Genomic DNA, 9,724 nt, shown 5'->3' on the forward strand with positions numbered 1-9,724 from the left:
ACAAGTGTTACTGTTTTCTGCACAAAAGCGATTCTGCGAAGCAATGTGAACAGGCACAGAGAAGGTGCTATCAGGGAATTCTCTGCCTGCCTTTCCCCAGTGCTCTGCAAGCTCTCCAGGACAACATAGAATCTGGGGCTCTGTGCTTTCTTTCCTTCTGAACAAGTGTTACTGTTTTCTGCACAAAAGCGATTCTGCGAAGCAATGTGAACAGGCACAGAGAAGGTGCTATCAGGGAATTCTCTGCCTGCCTTTCCCCAGTGCTCTGCAAGCTCTCCAGGACAACATAGAATCTGGGGCTCTGTGCTTTCTTTCCTTCTGAACAAGTGTTACTGTTTTCTGCACAAAAGCGATTCTGCGAAGCAATGTGAACACTTCTGCTTCCCAGGCACGGAGAAGGTGCTAGCAAGGAATTCTCTGCCTGCCTTTCCCAGTGCTCTAAAAGATCTCCAGGACAACATAAAATCTGGGGCTCTGTGCTTTCTTTCCTTCTGAACAAGTGTTAGTGTTTTCTGCACAAAAGCGATTCTTGCGAAGCAATGTGAACACTTCTGCTTCCCAGGCACAGAGAAGGTGCTAGCAAGGAATTCTCTGCCTGCCTTTCCCCAGTGCTCTGCAAGCTCTCCAGGACAACATAGAATCTGGGGCTCTGTGCTTTCTTTCGTTCTGAACAAGTGTTACTGTTTTCTGCACAAAAGCGATTCTGCGAAGCAATGTGAACAGGCACAGAGAAGGTGCTAGCAGGGAATTCTCTGCCTGCCTTTCCCCAGTGCTCTGCAAGCTCTCCAGGACAACATAGAATCTGGGGCTCTGTGCTTTCTTTCGTTCTGAACAACTGTTACTGTTTTCTGCACAAAAGCGATTCTGCGAAGCAATGTGAACACTTCTGCTTCCCAGGCACAGAGAAGGTGCTAGCAAGGAATTCTCTGCCTGCCTTTCCCCAGTGCTCTGCAAGCTCTCCAGGACAACATAAAATCTGGGGCTCTGTGCTTTCTTTCCTTCTGAACAAGTGTTAATGTTTTCTGCACAAAAGCGATTCTTGCGAAGCTATGTGAACACTTCTGCTTCCCAGGCACACAGAAGGTGCTAGCAAGGAATTCTCTGCCTGCCTTTCCCCAGTGCTCTGCAAGCTCTCCAGGACAACATAGAATCTGGGGCTCTGTGCTTTCTTTCGTTCTGAACAAGTGTTACTGTTTTCTGCACAAAAGCGATTCTGCGAAGCAATGTGAACAGGCACAGAGAAGGTGCTAGCAGGGAATTCTCTGCCTGCCTTTCCCCAGTGCTCTGCAAGCTCTCCAGGACAACATAGAATCTCGGGCTCTGTGCTTTCTTTCCTTCTGAACAAGTGTTACTGTTTTCTGCACAAAAGCGATTCTTGCGAAGCAATGTGAACACTTCTGCTTCCCAGGCACAGAGAAGGTGCTAGCAGGGAATTCTCTGCCTGCCTTTCCCCAGTGCTCTGCAAGCTCTCCAGGACAACATAGAATCTGGGGCTCTGTGCTTTCTTTCCTTCTGAACAAGTGTTACTGTTTTCTGCACAAAAGCGATTCTTGCGAAGCAATGTGAACACTTCTGCTTCCCAGGCACAGAGAAGGTGCTAGCAAGGAATTCTCTGCCTGCCTTTCCCCAGTGCTCTGCAAGCTCTCCAGGACTACATAGAATCTGGGGCTCTGTGCTTTCTTTCGTTCTGAACAAGTGTTAATGTTTTCTGCACAAAAGCGATTCTGCAAAGCAATGTGAACAGGCACAGAGAAGGTGCTATCAGGGAATTCTCTGCCTGCCTTTCCCCAGTGCTCTGCAAGCTCTCCAGGACAACATAGAATCTGGGGCTCTGTGCTTTCTTTCCTTCTGAACAAGTGTTACTGTTTTCTGCACAAAAGCGATTCTGCGAAGCAATGTGAACAGGCACAGAGAAGGTGCTATCAGGGAATTCTCTGCCTGCCTTTCCCCAGTGCTCTGCAAGCTCTCCAGGACAACATAAAATCTGGGGTTCTGTGCTTTCTTTCCTTCTGAACAAGTGTTACTGTTTTCTGCACAAAAGCGATTCTGCGAAGCAATGTGAACAGGCACAGAGAAGGTGCTATCAGGGAATTCTCTGCCTGCCTTTCCCCAGTGCTCTGCAAGCTCTCCAGGACAACATAGAATCTGGGGCTCTGTGCTTTCTTTCCTTCTGAACAAGTGTTACTGTTTTCTGCACAAAAGCGATTCTTGCGAAGCAATGTGAGCACTTCTGCTTCCCAGGCACAGAGAAGGTGCTAGCAAGGAATTCTCTGCCTGCCTTTCCCCAGTGCTCTGCAAGCTCTCCAGGACTACATAGAATCTGGGGCTCTGTGCTTTCTTTCCTTCTGAACAAGTGTTACTGTTTTCTGCACAAAAGCGATTCTGCAAAGCAATGTGAACAGGCACAGAGAAGGTGCTAGCAGGGAATTCTCTGCCTGCCTTTCCCCAGTGCTCTGCAAGCTCTCCAGGACAACATAGAATCTGGGGCTCTGTGCTTTCTTTCCTTCTGAACAAGTGTTACTGTTTTCTGCACAAAAGCGATTCTGCGAAGCAATGTGAACACTTCTGCTTCCCAGGCACAGAGAAGGTGCTAGCAAGGAATTCTCTGCCTGCCTTTCCCCAGTGCTCTAAAAGCTCTCCAGGACAACATAAAATCTGGGGCTCTGTGCTTTCTTTCCTTCTGAACAAGTGTTAGTGTTTTCTGCACAAAAGCGATTCTTGCGAAGCAATGTGAACACTTCTGCTTCCCAGGCACAGAGAAGGTGCTAGCAGGGAATTCTCTGCCTGCCTTTCCCCAGTGCTCTGCAAGCTCTCCAGGACAACATAGAATCTGGGGCTCTGTGCTTTCTTTCATTCTGAACAAGTGTTACTGTTTTCTGCACAAAAACGATTCTGCGAAGCAATGTGAACAGGCACAGAGAAGGTGCTAGCAAGGAATTCTCTGCCTGCCTTTCCCCAGTGCTCTGCAAGCTCTCCAGGACAACATAAAATCTGGGGCTCTGTGCTTTCTTTCCTTCTGAACAAGTGTTAGTGTTTTCTGCACAAAAGCGATTCTGCGAAGCAATGTGAACAGGCACAGAGAAGGTGCTAGCAGGGAATTCTCTGCCTGCCTTTCCCCAGTGCTCTGCAAGCTCTCCAGGACAACATAGAATCTGGGGCTCTGTGCTTTCTTTCCTTCTGAACAAGTGTTACTGTTTTCTGCACAAAAGCGATTCTTGCGAAGCAATGTGAACACTTCTGCTTCCCAGGCACAGAGAAGGTGCTAGCAAGGAATTCTCTGCCTGCCTTTCCCCAGTGCTCTGCAAGCTCTCCAGGACTACATAGAATCTGGGGCTCTGTGCTTTCTTTCGTTCTGAACAAGTGTTAATGTTTTCTGCACAAAAGCGATTCTGCAAAGCAATGTGAACAGGCACAGAGAAGGTGCTATCAGGGAATTCTCTGCCTGCCTTTCCCCAGTGCTCTGCAAGCTCTCCAGGACAACATAGAATCTGGGGCTCTGTGCTTTCTTTCCTTCTGAACAAGTGTTACTGTTTTCTGCACAAAAGCGATTCTGCGAAGCAATTTGAACAGGCACAGAGAAGGTGCTATCAGGGAATTCTCTGCCTGCCTTTCCCCAGTGCTCTGCAAGCTCTCCAGGACAACATAGAATCTGGGGCTCTGTGCTTTCTTTCGTTCTGAACAAGTGTTACTGTTTTCTGCACAAAAGCGATTCTGCGAAGCAATGTGAACAGGCACAGAGAAGGTGCTATCAGGGAATTCTCTGCCTGCCTTTCCCCAGTGCTCTGCAAGCTCTCCAGGACAACATAGAATCTGGGGCTCTGTGCTTTCTTTCCTTCTGAACAAGTGTTACTGTTTTCTGCACAAAAGCGATTCTGCGAAGCAATGTGAACAGGCACAGAGAAGGTGCTATCAGGGAATTCTCTGCCTGCCTTTCCCCAGTGCTCTGCAAGCTCTCCAGGACAACATAGAATCTGGGGCTCTGTGCTTTCTTTCCTTCTGAACAAGTGTTACTGTTTTCTGCACAAAAGCGATTCTTGCGAAGCAATGTGAACACTTCTGCTTCCCAGGCACAGAGAAGGTGCTAGCAAGGAATTCTCTGCCTGCCTTTCCCCAGTGCTCTGCAAGCTCTCCAGGACTACATAGAATCTGGGGCTCTGTGCTTTCTTTCGTTCTGAACAAGTGTTAATGTTTTCTGCACAAAAGCGATTCTGCAAAGCAATGTGAACAGGCACAGAGAAGGTGCTATCAGGGAATTCTCTGCCTGCCTTTCCCCAGTGCTCTGCAAGCTCTCCAGGACAACATAGAATCTGGGGCTCTGTGCTTTCTTTCCTTCTGAACAAGTGTTACTGTTTTCTGCACAAAAGCGATTCTGCGAAGCAATGTGAACAGGCACAGAGAAGGTGCTATCAGGGAATTCTCTGCCTGCCTTTCCCCAGTGCTCTGCAAGCTCTCCAGGACAACATAAAATCTGGGGTTCTGTGCTTTCTTTCCTTCTGAACAAGTGTTACTGTTTTCTGCACAAAAGCGATTCTGCGAAGCAATGTGAACAGGCACAGAGAAGGTGCTATCAGGGAATTCTCTGCCTGCCTTTCCCCAGTGCTCTGCAAGCTCTCCAGGACAACATAGAATCTGGGGCTCTGTGCTTTCTTTCCTTCTGAACAAGTGTTACTGTTTTCTGCACAAAAGCGATTCTTGCGAAGCAATGTGAGCACTTCTGCTTCCCAGGCACAGAGAAGGTGCTAGCAAGGAATTCTCTGCCTGCCTTTCCCCAGTGCTCTGCAAGCTCTCCAGGACTACATAGAATCTGGGGCTCTGTGCTTTCTTTCCTTCTGAACAAGTGTTACTGTTTTCTGCACAAAAGCGATTCTGCAAAGCAATGTGAACAGGCACAGAGAAGGTGCTATCAGGGAATTCTCTGCCTGCCTTTCCCCAGTGCTCTGCAAGCTCTCCAGGACAACATAGAATCTGGGGCTCTGTGCTTTCTTTCCTTCTGAACAAGTGTTACTGTTTTCTGCACAAAAGCGATTCTGCGAAGCAATGTGAACACTTCTGCTTCCCAGGCACAGAGAAGGTGCTAGCAAGGAATTCTCTGCCTGCCTTTCCCCAGTGCTCTAAAAGCTCTCCAGGACAACATAAAATCTGGGGCTCTGTGCTTTCTTTCCTTCTGAACAAGTGTTAGTGTTTTCTGCACAAAAGCGATTCTTGCGAAGCAATGTGAACACTTCTGCTTCCCAGGCACAGAGAAGGTGCTAGCAGGGAATTCTCTGCCTGCCTTTCCCCAGTGCTCTGCAAGCTCTCCAGGACAACATAGAATCTGGGGCTCTGTGCTTTCTTTCGTTCTGAACAAGTGTTACTGTTTTCTGCACAAAAGCGATTCTGCGAAGCAATGTGAACAGGCACAGAGAAGGTGCTATCAGGGAATTCTCTGCCTGCCTTTCCCCAGTGCTCTGCAAGCTCTCCAGGACAACATAGAATCTGGGGCTCTGTGCTTTCTTTCATTCTGAACAAGTGTTACTGTTTTCTGCACAAAAACGATTCTGCGAAGCAATGTGAACAGGCACAGAGAAGGTGCTAGCAAGGAATTCTCTGCCTGCCTTTCCCCAGTGCTCTGCAAGCTCTCCAGGACAACATAAAATCTGGGGCTCTGTGCTTTCTTTCCTTCTGAACAAGTGTTAGTGTTTTCTGCACAAAAGCGATTCTGCGAAGCAATGTGAACAGGCACAGAGAAGGTGCTATCAGGGAATTCTCTGCCTGCCTTTCCCCAGTGCTCTGCAAGCTCTCCAGGACAACATAGAATCTGGGGCTCTGTGCTTTCTTTCCTTCTGAACAAGTGTTACTGTTTTCTGCACAAAAGCGATTCTGCGAAGCAATGTGAACAGGCACAGAGAAGGTGCTATCAGGGAATTCTCTGCCTGCCTTTCCCCAGTGCTCTGCAAGCTCTCCAGGACAACATAAAATCTGGGGTTCTGTGCTTTCTTTCCTTCTGAACAAGTGTTACTGTTTTCTGCACAAAAGCGATTCTGCGAAGCAATGTGAACAGGCACAGAGAAGGTGCTATCAGGGAATTCTCTGCCTGCCTTTCCCCAGTGCTCTGCAAGCTCTCCAGGACAACATAGAATCTGGGGCTCTGTGCTTTCTTTCCTTCTGAACAAGTGTTAGTGTTTTCTGCACAAAAGCGATTCTTGCGAAGCAATGTGAGCACTTCTGCTTCCCAGGCACAGAGAAGGTGCTAGCAAGGAATTCTCTGCCTGCCTTTCCCCAGTGCTCTGCAAGCTCTCCAGGACAACATAGAATCTGGGGCTCTGTGCTTTCTTTCCTTCTGAACAAGTGTTACTGTTTTCTGCACAAAAGCGATTCTGCGAAGCAATGTGAACAGGCACAGAGAAGGTGCTATCAGGGAATTCTCTGCCTGCCTTTCCCCAGTGCTCTGCAAGCTCTCCAGGACAACATAAAATCTGGGGCTCTGTGCTTTCTTTCCTTCTGAACAAGTGTTACTGTTTTCTGCACTAAAGCGATTCTGCGAACCAATGTGAACACTTCTGCTTCCCAGGCACAGAGAAGGTGCTAGCAAGGAATTCTCTGCCTGCCTTTCCCCAGTGCTCTGCAAGCTCTCCAGGACAACATAGAATCTGGGGCTCTGTGCTTTCTTTCCTTCTGAACAAGTGTTAGTGTTTTCTGCACAAAAGCGATTCTTGCGAAGCAATGTGAGCACTTCTGCTTCCCAGGCACAGAGAAGGTGCTAGCAGGGAATTCTCTGCCTGCCTTTCCCCAGTGCTCTGCAAGCTCTCCAGGACAACATAGAATCTGGGGCTCTGTGCTTTCTTTCCTTCTGAACAAGTGTTACTGTTTTCTGCACAAAAGCGATTCTGCGAAGCAATGTGAACAGGCACAGAGAAGGTGCTATCAGGGAATTCTCTGCCTGCCTTTCCCCAGTGCTCTGCAAGCTCTCCAGGACAACATAAAATCTGGGGCTCTGTGCTTTCTTTCCTTCTGAACAAGTGTTACTGTTTTCTGCACAAAAGCGATTCTGCGAACCAATGTGAACACTTCTGCTTCCCAGGCACAGAGAAGGTGCTAGCAAGGAATTCTCTGCCTGCCTTTCCCCAGTGCTCTGCAAGCTCTCCAGGACAACATAGAATCTGGGGCTCTGTGCTTTCTTTCCTTCTGAACAAGTGTTACTGTTTTCTGCACAAAAGCGATTCTGCGAAGCAATGTGAACACTTCTGCTTCCCAGGCACAGAGAAGGTGCTAGCAAGGAATTCTCTGCCTGCCTTTCCCCAGTGCTCTAAAAGCTCTCCAGGACAACATAAAATCTGGGGCTCTGTGCTTTCTTTCCTTCTGAACAAGTGTTAGTGTTTTCTGCACAAAAGCGATTCTTGCGAAGCAATGTGAACACTTCTGCTTCCCAGGCACAGAGAAGGTGCTAGCAGGGAATTCTCTGCCTGCCTTTCCCCAGTGCTCTGCAAGCTCTCCAGGACAACATAGAATCTGGGGCTCTGTGCTTTCTTTCGTTCTGAACAAGTGTTACTGTTTTCTGCACAAAAGCGATTCTGCGAAGCAATGTGAACAGGCACAGAGAAGGTGCTATCAGGGAATTCTCTGCCTGCCTTTCCCCAGTGCTCTGCAAGCTCTACAGGACAACATAGAATCTGGGGCTCTGTGCTTTCTTTCCTTCTGAACAAGTGTTACTGTTTTCTGCACAAAAGCGATTCTGCAAAGCAATGTGAACACTTCTGCTTCCCAGGCACAGAGAAGGTGCTAGCAGGGAATTCTCTGCCTGCCTTTCCCCAGTGCTCTGCAAGCTCTCCAGGACAACATAGAATCTGGGGCTCTGTGCTTTCTTTCCTTCTGAACAAGTGTTACTGTTTTCTGCACAAAAGCGATTCTGCGAAGCAATGTGAACAGGCACAGAGAAGGTGCTATCAGGGAATTCTCTGCCTGCCTTTCCCCAGTGCTCTGCAAGCTCTCCAGGACAACATAAAATCTGGGGCTCTGTGCTTTCTTTCCTTCTGAACAAGTGTTACTGTTTTCTGCACAAAAGCGATTCTTGCGAAGCTATGTGAACACTTGTGCTTCCCAGGCACACAGAAGGTGCTAGCAAGGAATTCTCTGCCTGCCTTTCCCCAGTGCTCTGCAAGCTCTCCAGGACAACATAGAATCTGGGGCTCTGTGCTTTCTTTCCTTCTGAACAAGTGTTAGTGTTTTCTGCACAAAAGCGATTCTGCGAAGCAATGTGAACAGGCACAGAGAAGGTGCTATCAGGGAATTCTCTGCCTGCCTTTCCCCAGTGCTCTGCAAGCTCTCCAGGACAACATAAAATCTGGGGCTCTGTGCTTTCTTTCGTTCTGAACAAGTGTTACTGTTTTCTGCACAAAAGCGATTCTTGCGAAGCAATGTGAACACTTCTGCTTCCCAGGCACAGAGAAGGTGCTATCAGGGAATTCTCTGCCTGCCTTTCCCCAGTGCTCTGCAAGCTCTCCAGGACAACATAGAATCTGGGGCTCTGTGCTTTCTTTCCTTCTGAACAAGTGTTAGTGTTTTCTGCACAAAAGCGATTCTTGCGAAGCAATGTGAACACTTCTGCTTCCCAGGCACAGAGAAGGTGCTATCAGGGAATTCTCTGCCTGCCTTTCCCCAGTGCTCTGCAAGCTCTCCAGGACAACATAAAATCTGGGGCTCTGTGCTTTCTTTCCTTCTGAACAAGTGTTACTGTTTTCTGCACAAAAGCGATTCTTGCGAAGCAATGTGAACACTTCTGCTTCCCAGGCACAGAGAAGGTGCTATCAGGGAATTCTCTGCCTGCCTTTCCCCAGTGCTCTGCAAGCTCTCCAGGACAACATAGAATCTGGGGCTCTGTGCTTTCTTTCGTTCTGAACAACTGTTACTGTTTTCTGCACAAAAGCGATTCTGCGAAGCAATGTGAACACTTCTGCTTCCCAGGCACAGAGAAGGTGCTATCAGGGAATTCTCTGCCTGCCTTTCCCCAGTGCTCTGCAAGCTCTCCAGGACAACATAGAATCTGGGGCTCTGTGCTTTCTTTCCTTCTGAACAAGTGTTAGTGTTTTCTGCACAAAAGCGATTCTGCGAAGCAATGTGAACAGGCACAGAGAAGGTGCTAGCAGGGAATTCTCTGCCTGCCTTTCCCCAGTGCTCTGCAAGCTCTCCAGGACAACATAAAATCTGGGGCTCTGTGCTTTCTTTCCTTCTGAACAAGTGTTAGTGTTTTCTGCACAAAAGCGATTCTTGCGAAGCAATGTGAACACTTCTGCTTCCCAGGCACAGAGAAGGTGCTATCAGGGAATTCTCTGCCTGCCTTTCCCCAGTGCTCTGCAAGCTCTCCAGGACAACATAAAATCTGGGGCTCTGTGCTTTCTTTCCTTCTGAACAAGTGTTACTGTTTTCTGCACAAAAGCGATTCTTGCGAAGCAATGTGAACACTTCTGCTTCCCAGGCACAGAGAAGGTGCTATCAGGGAATTCTCTGCCTGCCTTTCCCCAGTGCTCTGCAAGCTCTCCAGGACAACATAGAATCTGGGGCTCTGTGCTTTCTTTCGTTCTGAACAAGTGTTACTGTTTTCTGCACAAAAGCGATTCTGCGAAGCAATGTGAACAGGCACAGAGAAGGTGCTATCAGGGAATTCTCTGCCTGCCTTTCCCCAGTGCTCTGCAAGCTCTCCAGGACAACATAGAATCTGGGGCTCTGTGCTTTCTTTCGTTCTGAACAA

Source organism: Strix aluco, unplaced genomic scaffold (genome assembly GCF_031877795.1).
Source record: "Strix aluco isolate bStrAlu1 unplaced genomic scaffold, bStrAlu1.hap1 HAP1_SCAFFOLD_33, whole genome shotgun sequence".
Taxonomy (NCBI): Eukaryota; Metazoa; Chordata; class Aves; order Strigiformes; family Strigidae; genus Strix; species Strix aluco.